Here is a 20,378-nt window from a genome sequence, read left to right as displayed (position 1 = left end):
TGTGTTTACACACACGCGTTCACTCCTGCTTTGGATTCAATGAGAGGAGGCAGGCTTGTGTCCAGACATTGAGGAGAAGTCAGAATATGGCCCCTTATCTTGTCAACATCTCCAATATATGTAAGTGAAATATAAATATGCATTTGGTTGGTGAGAGATGCCCCAGAGCCTAGGATTTGGGTGAGAAGTGTCTGTTCCAGTGCTGTTCCAGGCTTACACTCTGTGTGACAAAAGCCATCAAAATGAAGCCTGGAGTCTCTCTTCTACCCACAATCTGGTCTTGGGTGAGGGAATAAAGGCTAAGCCCTCCCTACAGTTTACCTGGATCATTCCTATGACAGCAGGGTCTATCCAAGCTCTCCCCCATTCCTCATCCCCAATCCTTCCCACTCTCTTCAGGCTGCCTATGTTCTTTCCCCTCCGTTCTTCACCTAGATACCCACACACTGCAGAGCAAACTTATTCATAGCAGGGACAGGGTGGGAAGGACAACTTGTGAGAGGCAAAACAATGCACAGAGACAGGCAATTGTGTAATTTCCATCCATCAAACTAACCAAAAGAGTCAGGAAGGGCCGGGCCAGGTTTCTCCTCTCCTAGAAACTGAGGCAGGGAGACAGTAAGTTTGAGTTTCCACTGCCTTTCCTTGACTCCAGCACAGAAAATGCATTTCTAAATTCCTTACTATACTCCTCAGTGTCATGAACACAATGGTACCTGATTTTGCCCACCAGCAGTGTAACATCTGCTCTCTCCAAGCAGTATCTTTGACCTCGTGCTTGCTGAATACCAATGTAGTACTGACCAGGGTGTCTCAGGACAGGTCTATAAAACTGACCAACCACTCATATCTGTGTGCTTTGACAGATATGCTTGGAACCCTTAGAAATTTATAACAGGAACGACTTGTGCAACTAGAATGGCACCACCAGGGAACATGTTGCTGACCACCATCACACGTGCCCCTTGTTGAGGGCAAGTGCTGCACGACACACATGAATGCATACAGGCAAACACACAGGTGCACACATACACAGGCATGCACAGAGCCCTTCAGATGTTAAATCTGATAAATTGCTGTCTGTATGGTTGATGTATTTCTCTTTCGCATCATAGGCAGTGTATGTGGCTCACACAGACATACATGCAGAAGACTGACACTTATTCCCTGCTTGCCTAAGGATTCCTGTGCACACCCAGCAATTTGTTTTCATGATAAATGTCCATCTATTTTCATAGAAGGGCTGGGAGGAGAATACTGCAGATGTGTGGAATAGACCATATCACTTCATCCTGCCTCCTCTCCTCTCCTCTCCTTCCCTTCCTCCTGCCTCCTCCCCTCTCCTTCCCTTCCTCCCATCCCCTGTTTATCAGCTCCTTTTTGGAAGGCTAATACATTTTAAAAAGGAATTCTAGAAATTGTTTACAGTGACAAAGATGGAGCAGCTGTGAGGAGAGCCAGCAGTCTCATGCACTACAGCTTAGGTAGAGAAAATCTCTAGGAGGTGGAGGTGAAGGGCAGCATTTAAATGGAGGCACACTGGACTAAATTATGAATTCAGAGTGATCAAAGGACATCAGTTGAACCTGCCTTTTTGCAGGGGGTGAATGCTCTTGGTGATGGGGGGGGGCTCAGGAGCAGATGGAGGCCTTGGGAAGACATATGACTTTGTATGCAAGTTGGCCATGAGTGGTGTTCAGTGTTGGGGTGGAAGCAACCATTTGAGACGCTGTCTATTCCTGGCAGGCCTGAAACTGCTCAGCTGTGTGTCACCCAGCCTTCGATGCAAAGGAAAAATCAAGGAGCTCTTTTCTGCCAACTAAACAGGATTATATGGAGTGGGACTGCCTGCCTTTTTACTCTGTCTGTGACACTGTGTAAGCCCTCACACCTCACCCCTCCACTGTAGTGCAGGGATTGACACCACGAGGGGACAAGTTTGTCATCTTGTACCATAAACCTGGAGGAATGGAAGGCTATGGCAATAACCTCAGAGGGATGGGAGCCAGTCATACCCTCTGATATCAGTCATTTGTATGGAAAGAAGCACAGCCCCACTGTATTGGAGTTGGTTTGAATGGTGCAGTCAGATTTGGGGGTTCAATAGGAGCAGTTCCTCCTGTCTCCCATCCATAGTCTTTGGTGGCTGGAAAGCAACTGCCTGCCTGAGGGTGGGGGACTCACTGAGGTACTTCCTCCCTCTTAAAATTTTTTTGAGCATGCATTTCACACAGAAGGGCCAGAGCACAAAGCTAGAGAGCAGGACAACTCTCAAAGGCAGCATGACCTCTCTGCTATACCTTATTCTGGATCACTTCTGCCTCCAGCCTGACAGAGGGCCCATCTCTGGGGCTGGAGGAAGCCCAAGCATACAGGGGTTCAGATCTGACCAGGGTTTCTTAGAGTGTCACTGCTGTCACATCTGCAGTGGCTCTGCTCTAAGTGCCTGTGACAGGGGCATGCAGCAGTCTCATCTTGCCATGCCATTTCTAATCCTGCCACCTCCCTGCGATGAAGATGAATGGTGCCTGTCCCAGGTTATCACATTCCCAATGTGTGAGCCTGTATATGGACAGCAGTTTGCTCCTGAAGGCTGGTGCTATTGGGCTAAGTTCAAGGAGGCTGTATATGGTGGGACAGAGGGCTACAAGGAGAGAGTCAGGGAGGGTGGAAAAGTCTGGGTCTATGTGGGTTATCAATGAAGAAGGGCTTGACAAGAACAGGACTTTCACCTCAGCTCCAGAGCAGGGGTGGCACAAATGTCAGGAAGATGTAGGTAAAACATCGTTTGAACAGCCTGCAATCTTTACCACAACCACTGCGTCACACTACTCAGGGGCAACTCGTGTCACAACAGCTATCTACTTTCTGTGGGGATGAAGAGTAGTATCAGTAAACACACCAGCTCAACACTTCAGGGAGAGAGTGGAAATGGCTCAAGGTGGCCTTCACATATGGGCCCTCAGAGGCACAGCCTGTGCAGGGAGAGGACCATATGTCCTGCCAGCACAGCATGTCTTTGCTCCTCTACCTTACTGAATAAATGGGGCTACAGGTCTCTTTCCACGTGTAAGTATAAACACAGATATAGATGTGTGTGAATGTGCTTCATCCTGCACACTCATAGTCACACATACCCAAGCATGCACAGAGACATCTGTGCATACACAGGAACACACACTGTCTGCATGCATCCCAGCCCAATGCTTCTCCTTGCTCTCTCCTAGCAGAAGGGCCCTGGCAAAACTGTCTGTAAGGGAAGAAAGGAGATCACAGAGGGGAAGGGAAGGGCAGTCCTCGTGGGGTTGGACAGCAAGCAGTACGTAGGGAGAGGGAGGCAGAACAGACTGCAGTGATGTCTACAGAAACCACAGGACTCCTGCCCCAGGGGGGCTATACTAGCAGCAACGCAGCCCCTGACCTGGGCAGAACTGGGAAAGGACTGTTGTGGCTATGTGAAAGGACATTGCAAGGCCTCACAAGCCCCATAGCCCTCATGGGCTCCACAGGCCCCATAGCCCCCATAGCCCCCATAGCCCTCCTCCATGTGAGATACTAGATTGACCTTAAGGAATATACATAAAAGACATTTTCTGCTGCCTCTAACTATGGTGGCAGCAAGGTTCCCAGAGTTGGCTGAAGAGGTGGTGATTTGTGCAATTAACATCTAATCAGTTCTATGAATATTTATTGCTAGTCAGCAAGCTTCTGAGTGACAGTGAAGCCCCATCTGATTGGGATCACATTCACAGGTAAACCAGAGCCTCCTTTGGCGTTCACAGACCTCCCACTGGGGCAAAACGTCACAAAAGTTTAACCATCCTGCTGCACATGGGAGGCACATGTGCAATGTGAATGCGGAAAATTGTATTCAATCCTTTTCTAGGGGAGGAAAACCTGAGATTTTAAAATTGACTTCTTGGAGAGAGACACCTCGAAATAGTCTGATATATTAACAAACAACGTATGGATGAGTTTGAGCTGGGTGTTTGCTTTTGGTTTTGTTAGATTTTGTTGTTTGCTTTTTTTTGTTTGTTGGGGGTTTTATGTGTGTACTCTCTCATTTAGCTTCTATTGCAACACAGGTGAGAAAATTAAAGGGAGAGAAATATAAACTTCTGCAACTGTGTGAAAAGTCACGTAACAGTCAGGAATTTCTTGGGGCTTGTAATTGACTCTTCCCCTAAATGGGCACAAAGTACATGGAAAGCTAGTATTTTGTTTCCTCAAGAAATACTGCTGTGAGGATTTTCTATCATCACCATAAATTTTGATGCTTCTCAACTTTGTCCAAACTTATGTTCCTTCCCAGAAACATCTGTTCTCTCCCTTTACTTTTCCTCTGCTTTAATCCTCTCACCCCACCTCTGCCTCTGGCTTCTCTTTCCCACGGTGCCTTCCACCTTCTGTGCTTTGCTCATCCCTCTCCATAAACTTGTCTCAACAAATCTCTCTCTTTGTTTTTCCTGATGCTGCCTCTCCTGCCTTCCTGCTTCCTGGACAGACTCATCCTGCCTTGGCAGAGCTCTGGGAAAACCCCCTATTATCAGTGGAATGTGAGTTGTTAAACCTGAGCCAAACTCTTCTGCTCCTGCTGCTCACCTGCAGCTTGGGTTTGTGCTGGAGGTGCTGCCAAAAGCCTATTATTACCTAAATGAAAAAGACACAGAGCCCTCCTTGAGAAGAAAGAGACACAGATAACAGTGATTTGCCTGTTGCCTGCTGCCTTCTGACTGAGAAAAACAGCCCAAATTCCAGCAGGGCTTCCAGGACCAGCCTTCAGCGGAGGGAGACAGACAGAGAGCTCTGCACATTTTCACTTTCTGCATTGAAAGGAGCCTGTTATTTTTCATGGCTGGGTGAGAGAAGATCCTCAGAACTTTCACCACAGATATCCCCTTCCTCTCACGGTATTATGCTTGGCCTTGAGCCAATACAGGACTGGGGAAAAAAAAAAAAAAAAAAAAATTGGGAGCCAATAATAGACCTAGAATAAACAGCAAAGTAACAGAGGAGGGAAGAGAAGGAAGGGTTGGCAAGTCTGAAGTCATAATCATAGTGTACAGGGGCTCTGTTGTGTAGAACTCTATTTTCCTTGCTGCAACCCTTGACTTTCTTCACCAGCTGCACACTGTGCTCTGGAGCTCTGATTTCAATATCCAGGAGCTGATGGCCTGCTTGGCCCTCTCTCCAGAGACCATTCAGCAGAAGAAAGTGTGCATTGCACACAGTGAGGCTAAGGAGACTTCAAGGGAGACAGTAGAAAGGGACAGAGGGGAGCAAGCAGCTCAGAGCCATTTTCTGCAGGGAAGAAGTGCACTACTTCCAGGTTCCTGGAAATGCCAGATGACCTTAAACCCCAGACATGCACAACTTCACATTGCACAGCTTGGTGTCCCTACAGTGATGCCTTTACTCTAATACAGTTAAAATTCAGGTAATGGTAGACAACACATTGGTGTGTATGGACAACCAACAGTCAACCAATTGTAGATAATCAGTATCAAGTGGTGTCCCTGTCCTGGAACATATATTATTTAATATCTTCATTAATGTCATAGAGAATGGAATAAGTATACTCTCAGCAAGTTTGCAGATGATGCTAAGCTAAGAGGTGCAGTTGACACACTAGTGGGAAGGGATGCCATCCAGAGGGATCTTTACAGGCTTGAGAAGTGGATCCATGTGAGCATCATGAGATTCAACAAGGCCAAGTGCAAGATTGTGTACCTGGGCTGGGGCAATCCCCAATAATAGTACAGATGGTGACTTGTTTAAGAGGCACACTGCAGAGAAGGACTTAGGATGCTGGTGAATGAAAAGTTGAATATGAGCCAGCAATGTGCATTGGCAGCTCAGAAAGCCAAGTGTATACTAGGCTGCAACAAAAGAAATGTGGCCAGCAGGTCGAGAGAGGTGCCTGCCCCTCTGCTGTACTCTCATGAGTACTGCATCCAGCTCTGGGGTCCCCAGTACGTGCTGGAATGGGTCCAGATGGGGGCCATGAAAATGATCAGAGAGCTGAAGTACCTCTCTTGTGAAGACAGGCTGAGAGAGTCATTCAGCCTGGGGAGACCTTATTGCAGCCTTTCAATACTTATAGGATGATTATAAGAAAGACAAAGACTTTTTGCCAAGGGAAAAGGGGCAGCGGTTTTAAACTGAAAGAGGGCAGATTTACACTGGATATAATAAACTTCTTATGATCAGGGTGGTGAGATGGTGGAACAGGTTGCCCAGAGAAGTTGTGGATGCCCCATCATTGGAATTGTTCAAGGCAAGGCTGGATGGGGCTTTCTGCAACCTGGTCTAACGGAAGGTGTCCGTGCCCATGGCAAGGCAGGTGGACTAGATGGTCTTTAAAGGTCTCTTCCAACGCAAAACATTCTATGATTCTATGAACACATGCACATACATACACATTCTTTTTTGCACTACAGTACCTTCTTATATCCATTTCCCATTTGACCATATATCACCTTCCCCAGGCTAGATTAAAATACCACCAATTTCCACAAACATAAGACTGGACTTTAAAAAAAACCACAAGATTTTATTTCAATGTTTAAGAGATCCTTGCCTATTTATATTTTGAGGGTATTTGTTCCTCTGTAGAAGAGAAAGAATCTTTCTTCCCTTATTCCTTTTTGTACTTGGCATGAGAATTGAAATTGTCTTTTCATTCCACTAACTCTAGCTGCTGAGGCTTTAAAGAAATTATTAATTTTTATGATTCTTAGGACAAAATGGTCATAATCTGTATTGTTTCATCAGAAACCTCTACTCCTCCTGTCAGGTGTACTCTTAAGCTCACATCTTCTCCTGAAGACCTGCCCTCATGTGTTCCCCAGCACCTGAACAAAACATCTGTGCACCACATACAGCTCTGCTGAGTCATTTGCAGTGACACAGAATATATACTGGTTTGGTTTGGTTTGGTTTGGTTTGGTTTTTTTCAAGGAAAGGCCAATGTTTATCTTACCCCGCAGGCAAAGATTATCTTGAACCCTTCAGAGCCAGGCTTGTTGGCCTGAGCAACCAACACACAGAGCTGCAGGCAAAACCATGGGACTTTGGTAACACTTCATAAACCCATGGCCTCTTTGCTGTGAGGGAGGAAGGAGAAGAAGAAAGCCTCTGTCCTCTAGGCAGGTTTGGGAGCTGTTGCATATTTCCTCTCTTGTCCCTAGAGAGGACAGGCTGCTTCTGTGAGCTGGGAATTACTGAGAGATTGAAAACTTGTTGCTATGAATATCAGAGATGCCTGGCAGGGGCAGCTGGAGCAATGAAGGGTTCAGTGTACTAAACTCACCGTAGTAAAGACATAATGGGATTTTGCGTGGTACTGTGACCAGAATACCCAAACCAGCTTAGCACCTCCCCTCATCAGACCTGCTTTCAATACTTCCTTCTTGCTGCAGTCCCTCTCCCTGCACCTGTAGTGCATGTCCCAGACCCAAGGCTTTGGAAGAATATCTGTCTGTACAGGAGGAAGGGGGGACTTTACTTCTCAAGACCACCCAAGTCTCATGAGCTTGTTGGCTTCTTCATCTGCTCATTTTAGGAACGTGCTAAGTATCATTTATAGGTAGAAATACATAAGCAGTGAAGCAGAGAGGGCAGGATTGCTTCCTGGGAAGAGAGGCACGAAAGTGAGTTTCTGGGAAGGTGGGTTAGATGTATGTGGAAAGGACACTTGGGAAGAGAGAGGTCAAATATCAAATGAGACATGAAGGAAGGTCACAGAGGAAAACTAGGAAGAGGAATGCTTCAGAGAAAGATCTGGGAATGGCCTGAGGGAGGGATGCCTTCAGAATAAGTAGAATGTGGACAGGGGTCTGGGAGGAAAGGCATCCAGGAGACGGGACTGTGAGAGGACAGGCACTGGGTCTGAACAAGGGTTTGCAGTCAAGTGAGCATGAGGAGGGTGGTGTGCATTTAGAGGTGACATCTGCACTATTTCCCATAAGGCGTATTTTTCTTAGAAAAACCCACTTTGTAATCAGGAAGCTGGGATTTGCTCTGTTGGATCTGTCTCTCCTCTAAACCACCCAAGAGAGTTTATCTTGTTAAATCCTCTGCCCTGGAGGAGGTGAGGAGGTCAAATGCCTTTTAGGGGCAGACATATAGCAAAGCTGTTTCCCTATTGTTGTAGAGATCTTAACCAATGTGTCTCTTAACCTTCCCCTGTTCAGTCTCTAACACCTAGAAGGAAGAAAAGATGAGAAATATGGATGGATGTAAGAGTGAGTCCTCCTTCCATCTTGCATGAGATTCCAGGTCTGTGTGCTACCATCCCAGGATGATTGTGCTACTCTGCAGCTGTCCTGAAGGGATGAGGGCAGGGAAGGCCTGGGGCTCCCTCCCAAACCTGTGGCCCAGCCACCCAAATCTATCAGTGAGACCCAGACTTTGCAGCAGAGGGAACATAGAAGGCAAGTGCCTGAGGTCCCTATGCATCAGGGAGACTAAAGGTGGTGTCAAGGCTTGCACGACTGAGGTTTACCCGACTAATACATCTGTTCTTGCCTTTCTCTCTCTCTGTGTTTTTGATCAGAAGAACTCAGGCATTGCAGTGGTCTCTGTCCCACAGAGCTGACTGGGGTGCAGCTCAAGGGTTGAAGAGCCCGAGTGGAAATGAAAGAGATGGGAGTTAAAGTAACTGAAGATTTGTCAGTGACAATAATTCAGTAATTTGGAGTCTTTAGGGTGGTCACCTCTGACGCAGTAGGCATTAGCACGAGGAAGGTGTGAGACATTTCTATGCACATTGTTCTTTTCTAGCCCAGAGGAAACCAGGAAGGCACCTGAGGCTTTGCTCTTCATCTGTGAGTAAGCTTGCAAAGAAAACTGCATTACTTGGGTCGCTGACAACTTGTCTGCCCCAGGGGCAATGCTCCCCAGCTGGCTGGGTAACAAGGGCTTCCATCTCCAGTGCTGGCAGTGTGGCAGTCAGCCACTTGGCAAAAAGATGGATCAAATCAGAACACAGCCAAGGAAAACCTAGGAGAGTGATGGAGTCCAACTCTGTCAGGCCAGGCTGAGGCTGCTAAGCAGTAGAAGGACAAAACTCAGTTGGGTCTTTTCTCTGGTACTCTGGAGTGTGAGGAATGGGTATGAATACATGGAGATGAAACCTAACATCTCTATGAACAGGAGAGGGTCAGGGCATCATACTTATCCCTTCATTAACCTTCCCTCCCAGCACTAAGTCAGACACCAGTTTTCACCACAGCTGTGCAAAAAAAAAGACCCACCACAGATACAAGGAGACAGCAGAGAAGATTAAGGGGAGTGTGTGGAACTAGCAAAGGATACATTGCTCTCTCTCTCTCCCTAAATGCTCTTTTCTTTCCCTTTTTTCCTTTCGGTACCCCATGTGCAGCCGTCTCCCATCTCCTCAGTGAGGAAAGGCAGGTGAATCCCTTCCTCTCACCATCTCTCCACAGAGGGTCTCCAAAGGTTGGGGGATAGCAGTATCTCCTTTGCCAGTGCTCTGCCACAGAGCAGAGAGGCAAGTAATACCTGACTGAGGATGGTGCTGCCACCAGAACAGGCCGGAAAGACCCAACAGGGCTCCAGCCAGCAGCCAGCCACTCTTGCCAGGGGAGATGGCTTCGTACACAGGCTTCCTCCTTTCCTTTGAGGGATGGACATGTCTCCCTTTGTTCTTCTCAAGGGAAAGGCACCGTTGGGCATAGCGTAGAAGAGCAGATCTGTGGGGGTGTTGGAGAATTACTTCCTACCTAGAAACAGGCATGCTGTTAGCAAACAGCACTGCATAGGATTGTCATCATGAGATGTGGAGTAACAGGAATAAGGTCCCTGACAAGAGGAAAGGGCAACCCTGTACTCAGCACATACAGCCTCTTGGCCCTAATTTCTCTCTGCTCTGGGCTCTGTGTGCCAGGATGAGATGCATCAGGAGAGGTACCATTTTGCTAAATCTTGAGGCTGACACTTTTAATATCCATTAGCGCTGCTACTCTGCCAGAGAGCATTAGCTAAGATACATGGACTGTTCCCTCCCTGATCGCTAGCCTCAGCCTCTACCATCCCTCCTTTTGTCTCTTCAGCGCAGCCTAACTGCTTTTCTCAGTACTGGCAACATCAGTTATCTCAGGTCCAACCCCCTTGTTCAACAAATCTGTCATTGCCATCTTTCAACTGCTTCATTTCAAGGATTTTTGTATCTTGAGGAAAGTGTCTCTCTACACAATGCACATGGACCCACACCCAGACATATACCTAGAAAAGGACAGAAGGCAAGACTTTCTTTCTTCTACCTCCAAGAAACAGATATGAAGCACTAAATGGAGCAAAGGAAGGAGAAAGTTTGAAATACAGATACTGGCATTCCCTCTTGGCTGCATTGCAGGACTCAGCAGAATCCTCTGCCAATATTTGTTTTTGAGGTATTGTTCAAATGAGTTGTCAAAGCCATCCCTGTCATGCCTCTACTAGCTTGGGCTACTGAGCATCCAAAAGTAGAATCATAGAACTATAGAAATATAGAATGGTTTGGGTTGGAAGGGACCTTACAGATCATTTAGTTCCAACTCCTCTGTCATGGGCAGGGACACTTCCCACTAGACCAGAGGGTCTAGTGGATTGCTGAGAGCCCCTTCCAACCTGCCTTTGAACACTACCACGGGCATCCACAGTTTCTCTGGGCAACCTGTTCCAGTGCCTCACCACTCTCACAGTAAAGAATTTCTTCCTAATATCTAATCCAGACCTACCCTCTTTCAGTTTAAAACCATTTCCCCTTGTCCTATGAAGACATGCTCTTGTAAAAAGTCCCTCTCTAATTTTTTAGTAGTTCCCTTTAGTTACTGAAAGGCCATGAAAGGATCTCCCTGGAGCCTTCTTTTCTCCAGGCTGAACAACCCCAAATCTCTCAACCTGTCTTCATAGGAGAGGTGCTCCAGCCCTCTGGATGCTTAGGGCTTCTCTTTGGGGGTTGAACAGAGCTGAGGAGAGTGAGTAAGATTTGATCCCTATGACCAGGTTAGAAAATGGAGCTGGCCTTCTCTGCATTGGTCAAGCTGCCATAGACTCAACATGTCAGTTGCCAAATCTAAGTGACCTGAAGCAGCTTATATGCAACAGTTCAGTTGTCCTCTCCTCACTGGGACAGAGCTGCTTCCATCTACTCCCCCAGTAACTTGGTCTGGTCTCTAAAGAATGGGTGAGTTATTTTTACCTTTCCTGTTGTCCCAGTTTAAATAAATTAATGATGGGAAAATCTTTTTCAGAAAGACAAGCCTTGGCTTAAATGTCTTTTAGTTTCTTGGTTTCAGCTGTTGTATTTGACTGACATTGAATCAAGGCAGATGTCATTCACTGTACCTAGAAAAGTAGTAGAATGTACAAACACGCTTGAGTCTGAGTCATGCTTGACCCCTGTTTAGAAAGATGCTAGGTAGATTATTAGAGAGTTTGTAGCCATGCTAGGAAGAGGGAAAAGAAGACTGGGTTTTCTTGAAGATGGGGAGACATTCTTGGTCTGGAACTTACTTTAATAGGATATACTAGGGACTTTCTCACAGTAAAAAAGAAAGGAAATAAAAATTTCTCCCTACGAGCAGATGATATTGTCACCTTGTCCCTATGCAGAGCAGAGGTAAAAGAAAGATGCAAAAACAAAGAGAAGAAATGAATGTGTGTTAGGGTACGGAGGCATGCACAGAAGTCTGAAAGGACAACAGACGCAGAAGAAGAATTGATTGGAAGCTTGAATAAAGGAAATAAGTGTTCATCAAAGCATCTAGATAGACAAAGTCTTTAAAAGGTACATCTTCTTTGGGAAACGGGAAGAGTTTCTACTATGTAGAAATCATTCCATAGCAAAGCATAGGTGTGAAAAGTCATTATCTCATATGGAAATCTCTCAGCAGAACAAATAATGCTTTGGCAGCTCCATCTTGGGCCCAATACAATGGCAGATCTAGGCTGTTTCTTGTGATGAACCCTAGCCATATTTTCTGGCTCAGGCTGGGACTAAAATCTCACCTCTGGCCCACAACAAAATTTCCTCTCAGCATGACTCTCTTAGCAGTGTACATTTAGTTTTGGCTTCCCTGTTTTAAACCTACTTCAGCCATGCCTCTAGTTATTATCTTTGTACCTTCTCTAATGTCTTTTATCCACTTTGTAGGATGTAATGGATCCTTACAGACAAGGCTCTTAGGCATGGTCTTTGCAGTACTAAGTTTGTCTTGAATCCTCAAATAGTTTTCTTAAAACATCTGAAATTGCAATTCAATGTCTTCATTTTACCCTGTCTACTGTTTTTCAAGGCTGAATCTGGCTATTTATCTTAGGAGCATAGGATAGTATTTGCAATGTCTCTTATCAACACAATGTTCAGCCACCAAGCAGAAAAATCCATGGGATTGCAAAACACTTGGAACTGTTTCCTCTGCATATGGAAATGCTCAAGGCCCCTGGGATAGACCAGAAATTTTCCTCTCCCAAGCCACAGCCTGCTCAAGAACAGCACATGAGCTCAGACCTGGGGGACAGAGAAAGATTGTGAGCAGAGTGAGGACTGTGCTGCTATCTGGCCTCTGTGACCCCTTGTTTTACTCTCAGCACTGAGGTTGTTGTAAGACCATCTCATTGTCTCTGATTATTCTCTTCCCTCACTCTACCCCTTATAATGGCTCCCTTCTGACAGCTTTTGATGGAGACGGTGGAAGGAAGGACTATTGGGTCTGGATTGCTCGAGGTTACTCGAGAGCAGCAGAACTTCATGTGCTATTACCTACAAGCCAAAACCAGTATGGAGATACAGGGAGCAATGCGAAGAGCATGAGCAGATGACCCAAGGAAGCAGAAGTCAGGAAGAGTCCTCTCAGATCCCTGTGATGATCTTGGATGACGGGATCATGCCGGAGACAAGAGAAAATGGGCAAGAAGGGGTCTAGGCCTTTATTTGAGAGAACTGAAGAACAGCAGAAGCACCAACTTGTAAGGTTTTTTCAGGGGGAATGCCAGTCAAGTCATGGGACAAGGGAGAGCACCAGAGATAGGCACACCACTAAGTGCCTAATTCCTATTTAGACACTGGAATTCCCATTGATTGGAAGGGACTGTAACTGTGAAAACTAAAGTAATTTGTCATTCCCTCACTCTGGTTTGTAAGGGCTAGAGTAGCACAGAGACAGACAGACAGACAGACAGAATGAATGAATGAAGTAGCTCTGAATTAATCTCCAGTTTAGCAACTGGAAGGATTAGATAGACAACACCTCGGAGCTGACCTCTAAGTTCTACCTGCTGCTACGCCAGGCAGCCCAAGGTTGATTCGCCTTGGATTTGAAGCAACTGCTGTCAATAATATAACACTCAAGAGGTGAATAACAGGCCCTCCCATGAGATCTTATTTTTTTCCCAGCCATTCTCTCTGCTCCTGAAGCTTTAAACCCAATGAAGGAATGAGTAATTTTTTTTCTAATGATTGAAAGAAGGCAGATAAGAGGTAGGTCTTCAAATTAGGAATCCAAGACTTGATTGCAGCTCTTATCGTACTTTTCCATTTTCCCCCCTTCTTCCCAACAGAAAATAAATTGCTTCAATAAATTATATCTTCAATCTGCATAGAGGACCATCAGACTGGGCTCTCCTTTTAATATTTTCTATTGCGAGATAATAAACCCGTTCCTCTCACTGCACGGAACAAACTAATAGATTTTAAACAATTCCATTATTTGATGATTTCTACCATTATTAATACAAATTGTCTCCACTCGCTTTCAATTAGGGCATTTTTATTTTCTAATAAATCCCAGTCAGGTTCTCTGAAACACAACCTAAACATGGAGAGATTACCGCACTTTCTATTTAAATGAAGAACCCATCACATGCACATGCCTCACCTCCCTTTGTTTCCTATGACTTTCCTTCTTCCAAACTGTTTTTCCATTTTTCCCTCCTCTCACTGTCAACAGAGATCACTTATTTTCTTCACCTACTGCTTTCTTCTAAATCTAATTCTTTGTCTGCAGGGTGTGGTTTGTCCCACAGGTCTATGGCAAAGCTAAGATCTTAGTGGATTTTTTGTTGGGTATGGGAAGTTGTGGGGTTTGTGGTTTCAGAGGGGGAAAACATCCTTTATAAAGGCCCTGAGTCACACAAATAAAGGCCACTGAAGTGTTTGTGAGAAGGTGCACCAGGACACAATCACATGGTAAAGATGTAAGAATGATCCGCATCAAGAAAGCCGAATACCTACGGTCTGGCCCTAAGGAACAAATGCTTAAAAACATAAAAATATAAAACATTATCCTCAAAATGGAGTGTCATCTTTTCAGATACCAACTCTTGTACAAAACAACACAAATGCTTTTACTGCTACCAATGGAGTGCATTCCCTAAATGGTGCTGCTTAAAGCAGACAGGGATGGCATTCAGCTCATTTTTTAATGCAGCTGCTTCTCAGGCAGAACGCGATACCCTATGTGCTTCTGCAGTGCAGCAGCATATCTGAGTGGCGTGAGATTCCTGAAGAGGTACAATTCAGTGTGGAGGATGTCTGTACTGCCAGCTAGGAGCAGTCTGGAGATACATTCTTTATTCAGTGCTATGGTAGCACAGTTTAGCTTTCAGAAGCTAAATCCAACCCAGCAGCTGCACAAGACTGTTTGTGGGTGAGGAGTGCCATGCATGCCCAGTACACTAGAAGTTCTCCCTCAGTACAGCAACTGGATGCTCTGAGGTAAATTCCACCAGCCTCAGAAGGTTACCAAAGGCATCCCAGCTGCTGTTCTCAGGAGACAGGAACACAAACAGGTCATAGCTTTCTTCATACAACTCATCTTTTTTACTGCTGCTGCCTATGCTCCTGAGGGGTAGGAGAGTGCAAGTTGTCAGCTGCTATGGCAACCCTGTCTTGTCTGGCAAGGAGTGAGGAAGGATGAGAATGAGGGCATGGGTGGGAAAAGGAGTGGGGATAGAAGATCTCCACAGCCTGGTTAAGATAATCAGTATGCAGAGATCTTTAGCCTTCATCATCCTTCCTCACTGTAGCACAAATAAGACTGCAGGGGCTGCATGGCAGAGGAGGAAACTGCTGTGGGATGGACAGGCATAAGAACAGTAGAGCTGGGTTTCTGCACATTGACGGGCTGGTCATATACTCCACATGCATGGACTTCATCTTCTTCTCTGCTTTGGCCATATTGTTCGCAGTGCGTGACACACAGCACCCTTCTTCCACTGGGTCACACCTCCACCTGACCTCTTTCAGCCTTTTGGGTTACACGATGATGTTGCCCACCTACATATGTTCTCTATGAGTGTCACTTCATGCCCCTCCTTGACACACACACAGACACATCTCTGCCCCCACCTGCAGGCAGGTTTGCAACTCACAGCTGCAGGGCTGTGGAGATGTGGTTCCTTAGCCTCATGTAAACCCCACCCTGTAATTCTAGACCCCTGGACACAAGCACACACACCTTACAGCACACTGAAAGCACAACCACACAGACACACTCCTAGGCTTGGCCTCTGCCACATATGTTTGCATACACTGTCACAGCCAACTTTCCTCCTCCCCTCGCAAGCAAATTTGCTTGAAGCATTTGAGTTCTCCAGCATACACACATCCTCCCCTCCACTCTGATACTCCCTCCTGCCACGCCAGCCAGCACCAGCCACCCACGCAAAAACACATGCATGCAGATCGAGGGCGACGGCGGAGCCCTCAGTGAGCTGCTGGAGCAGAACAGATGGCTTAGCAACCAAAAAAACAGTCATTTGCTCCACAAGTTTCTTCCTCAACGTTCTGTTTGTTTTCAGAACACGTTCATCACTAGAATAAAATCAAGGCAAGATGGCCTGATATAAACACCCCAGCCTTGATCCCATGAGTTGTGAAGTCCCACCTGCTTTTTGCACCCTTTTTTTTTTTCCACAGATTTCTGCTCACTCTTCCTGAGACGTTCCCTCTCCCTTTTCCACTTGAAAATCCCCCACCTCATCAGCATACAGATTAATTTCATCTTCCTTGGGAGACAATACCCCCACAGCTTGTCTTGTTCTTGTCCTCAACTAGCAGGCACCCTCCATATTTTCTAATGCTCATTTTTCATTTCAGGTATGCACCTGACCCAAAAGAGCACTTTGCCTTCTATCTCATGATGGAGTTACCTCCCCGAAAAACACTTACTATAGTCTTGAGGAAGCTATATAGTGGATCTGCCACAGTGGGCATAGTATTCATCAGGTAGCACATGCTACTAGAAAGGAGGGTTGGGGGTATGTTGTAGCTTCTTCTCCCCTACAGTGAATTCCTCTCTGGAATTTGGAATACCAGAAAAAAAGAGGACTCATATGATGGGGAAACTCTGTCTGTCACAGGCAGGAAGGAAGCTGTCATAACCTTTTGCTGTGCTGCATCACAGCCGAGTAGTAGCTATATCTCACACAGGTCACATAGGTCAGTTATTGGGGCTGTCCTTACCAGGACCTATGGCAAGGGACGGGGGAGTCTTAAACCCCACCCTGCCACAGCTTTTTGCCACCTATGGGGGTTGGGAGTTTCCATACCTGACATTTATCAGCAAGTGAGCAGTTCTGTCCAACAACAGAAGCTTCTGGGTCAAGGTGAGCTGCAGCAGAAGACAAGTCTTTGACTCCCTCTAGTGATGTATCTGGAACTGGGCCTCACAGACCCACTCCCCCCACAACTTCACCAAAATTCAGGGCTGGGCACTCAAGATGCAGGGTCCAACTCCCCCTGCCAACTGAAACCAAGCTATTTATACAAGCAAGCCAATTAATGTGTGTTCATTCTCACATTGACACTTAATGATGATACCTCCTGGGAAAACTCACCAGATGCAAGGGGTGGAAGGGAAAAAGTTCCAGGAAGGCAAACAGCTGGTTCCAGTGCAGTAAGAGGAGAGGAGAACTGGGTTTGTCTGGGCTCACTCTATGTCTTCTGGACAAATTGTCTCAAACCTCGTTTCCCCCCGCTTAAACAGGAATTTCTGCCTTTTCAATGTTCTCCACTGTGAGGGAACTGCACATCTCTGTTTCATCACTGAGGACAGGCCTCAAAGCCCCAGAGTATAGCCAATTAAGAGCCAGGCTGTGCACAAACTGCCTTTGTATTTCTAGCAGTGGCTGAGCTAGTGCCCTCCCCGCACACCATCTCTGCCTACTCCCCTCCCCGTAAAGAAAAGAAAACACAAAAAGCTTCTGCATGATGAAAAAGAATTTTTGAAAAGAAAGGCTAGACAAAGAGGTAATTGCCAAACACAGTCAGCAAGAGAAGAGGCAGGGAGCGGGGCGAGGAGTCCATGGGTATGTGAAGGCAAGAACTTGTGGTGATAAATCATGAGAAGGAAGCATTCCTGTGCTGTATAAGCTGCTGTCCTCAGCCAGTGGTCAACGGCTATCTGGCCAGGACAGGAGAGAGGGCGGGGTGTCACAGCATAGCTTGCTTAAAAAACATAGCCCAGGCAGGCAGAGAGTTTGATGAGATGGGGATCCGGGCAAAGGAGGGATGGAGAGTTTGAAAAGAGAAACTGGTCCTTTCTAGGAGGTGAATAGGGACTAAGGAACACAAGGGACACAAGGTGATGTCCTAATTACGCTGGGTCATGCTTAGCTCTGACTAAACCATCTGTGTTATACTTAAGGGATCATACTTACAGCTCAACTTAGACTAAATTTATCCGTTCTGTGTCCAGCTCATGAGACAGAAAGTTTCATAATGAAGGCAGGGACAGCGCCTCTCCTGCCTACAAACATGCTGTATGTGTTTGTGCATCACCAGCCTCTGCCGAAGGCTCGAGGTTTTCTCCTCTGTGAGATTCAGTTCTGCTCCTCCTCCTCCATATAATCTGGGCTGCAAAGACAGGCCGCACTGCATGATGATGGTAATCTCATCCTACATTGATGAAGCCAGGGAGACTGCAGCATGCCATGGCTCCCTGCCCACTGTGTCCCTGCCCTGTCACATCAGGTAGGCACAGATGTGGTGGTCTCACTGCCCATGGGCTCAGCACAGGACAGGGGTACATTGCAGAGCAGAGCTGAGAAGTGTTCTGGAGTGGTGAAGCTCAAATGTAGCCTAAAGAGCTCTTTCTCTCTCCCCTTCCAGGGTGGAGGGCATGAGCATCAGCCTTGCCACCACCGTGAAATTGTGAGCAGTTGTGCTACACAGCACAGCAACAACTGTGAAATCCTGAGGGGAGTAACAGATTCATTATACTGTAATGTATCTGAGTCAAAACAGGGCAGGCAAGGGGATGTGACAGGACAAGGAGAGCTGAAATCTGTCCTCCCAGGCTGCCTCCCCTGTGAGCAACAAGCACCCACAATGTCATGGAGGCTGTTGTCATGACCTGCTGCTGGAGCTTCCAGGGCTTTTGCCAGAGCTGGGTAGAAGTGTTGCCTTGCCTCAGCACTTTCTGGGTAGAAAGAGTCCCTCTGGGTCCTGGCACAGTCCTGTGACTGTCTCCTCCTTTGGGCTGCAGTAGCCTTTAGTGGTCTGCAGCTGAGGCCAGGGCAGGAAAGGATGGCCACAGTCCAGGGAGCCTCATGCAGATTACAGCCAGCTCTGCCATGCTGTGGCAGGGCAGTCAGAGATCATGGAATTGCGCATTGACAGATAAACTTGGCTCAGGTGCCAAGAACTGAAGAAGAAGGGAATAAAGAGCCTCATTTCATGTGCAGGGCATCACTTCCCTCCCTCCACCTCCCAGATTTTTCATTGATGTGCTTTAAGACCTCCTTCCCTTCTTCCCCTCCAGTTCCAGCATCCCTTCTCATACTTTCAGGAGGTGATTGTCTCCTCTGTCTGATTTTCTCAGCTTGTTCTTTCTCCCAAAGCACTGACAAGGGGATGTTTCTCCATATAGGATAATCTTTTCCTAAAAAAATGGTACTGGCCATGCATTATTGTATCTATGGTCTCCAGACACTAACCACAACAACATTGTTTTGCTGAGTGTCCTCACCAATCGCCAGACTGAAAGACCAAGGAGAAGTAAGAGTTCCCTTGCAAGTCAATGGGTGCCCAATGTGCCAAGAAGGCTCCTGATCCTTTCACATCTGGCTCCATGTGCAACCTGCTATATGTCCCTCTCATCTAGAGACAATCAGAATTTGTCCTGCCTCCTGCTTATGCTGGGAGTTCTCCCCCAACCTTCCAGCCCTGCTCCCTCCTTCTTCCATCACTGTGCAAGATGCCAGACTGCTGTGAGAGTAGTCTGAGGGATGAAGGCTGCATTTTTTGACAAAGTCAGTCAAGGTTTGGCTTGATCAGCAGATAAACCCTTGGGCCTTGCATGTGTTTCACTCACCCTTACTCTCATGCTCTTTCTCCCAGAAAGCTTCCCCACAGACATCACCTGATGTGGTAATTTCTGCTATCACAGGGTCATCTTCATTTTTGTTGCCTTTTCTTCCTTGATGCCCCTATAAAAAAAGATTTATTATCACAGAGGACCATTATGGATAAATGGTCTCCTGACAGTTCTATTTACCAGGGGATGGAGAGGAAGCAGGAGCCTGTGTGTGCAGAGGTTGGGAGGCTGGAGCTGTGCTCCAGCTGACAGTGGCATTCATCTGCAGAACTGTGCAAGACCTAATTAACGTGCAGCAACGCTGCCTGTGGCAGGTAGGGCCATGGCAGGACATCAGCAGGGAGGCAAACAGACAGGGAAGGGAAAGAGGAGAGGATAGGCAGTTGAGTGGAAGAATAGGAAGGGCAGGAGATGAGGGGAAAGGAAAAGGCAGACAGGAAGATGACGGCAGCCCACTGCTTCTCCATCACCCTATAGGTGCATCTTCACTCTGGCTTCCCTAACAAATTCCTAATTGCAGTGACTTTTTTTTTTCACACAGTTGCTGTGAAGTGGTAACCCTTTTTGTAATGTTAATGATGTCTTCAATCCCAGAGCAACAGCCAGACCCCATGAGGGGTGGTGAGAAATGCAGGGGCATGGGGCAGGGAGAGGAGGGGAGCGCACAAGGATTTTTTTTGCTCTTTTAGACCAATTCAGGAATAAGGTTTTTCGTTGACAAAGAATAAACAACCTCATCCATGTCTGGAGAGCCAGGCCTTCACATCCATAGGCATACACCTGGCTGAAGGTGAGAGGATGGGGATAAGCAATGTGGAAGGGGAATAGAACCATGTGCATGGGCATACAGAACTGGCAGGAGGTTTTGGTGTAAGATGACCAAATCGGCCCATTTCATATAGTTGAGTGAATAGGGGATAAAAACCATCATGTGGCAGGGGGAGACACAATGTTATACAACACAAAACAAGCTTTACTTACAGTGACTTGATGGAGGGGTGGGGAAGACAGTTTGTGATGTGCCTATGCACATTTGTTCACTGTGCACATTTG

The sequence above is a fragment of the Pipra filicauda genome, unplaced genomic scaffold (assembly GCF_003945595.2).
Source record: "Pipra filicauda isolate LSUMZ 115617 unplaced genomic scaffold, ASM394559v2 scaffold262_size1072369_pilon, whole genome shotgun sequence".
Lineage (NCBI taxonomy): Eukaryota > Metazoa > Chordata > Aves > Passeriformes > Pipridae > Pipra > Pipra filicauda.
The sequence above is the reverse complement of the archived record's forward strand: the minus strand, read 5'-3'. Positions refer to the sequence as shown.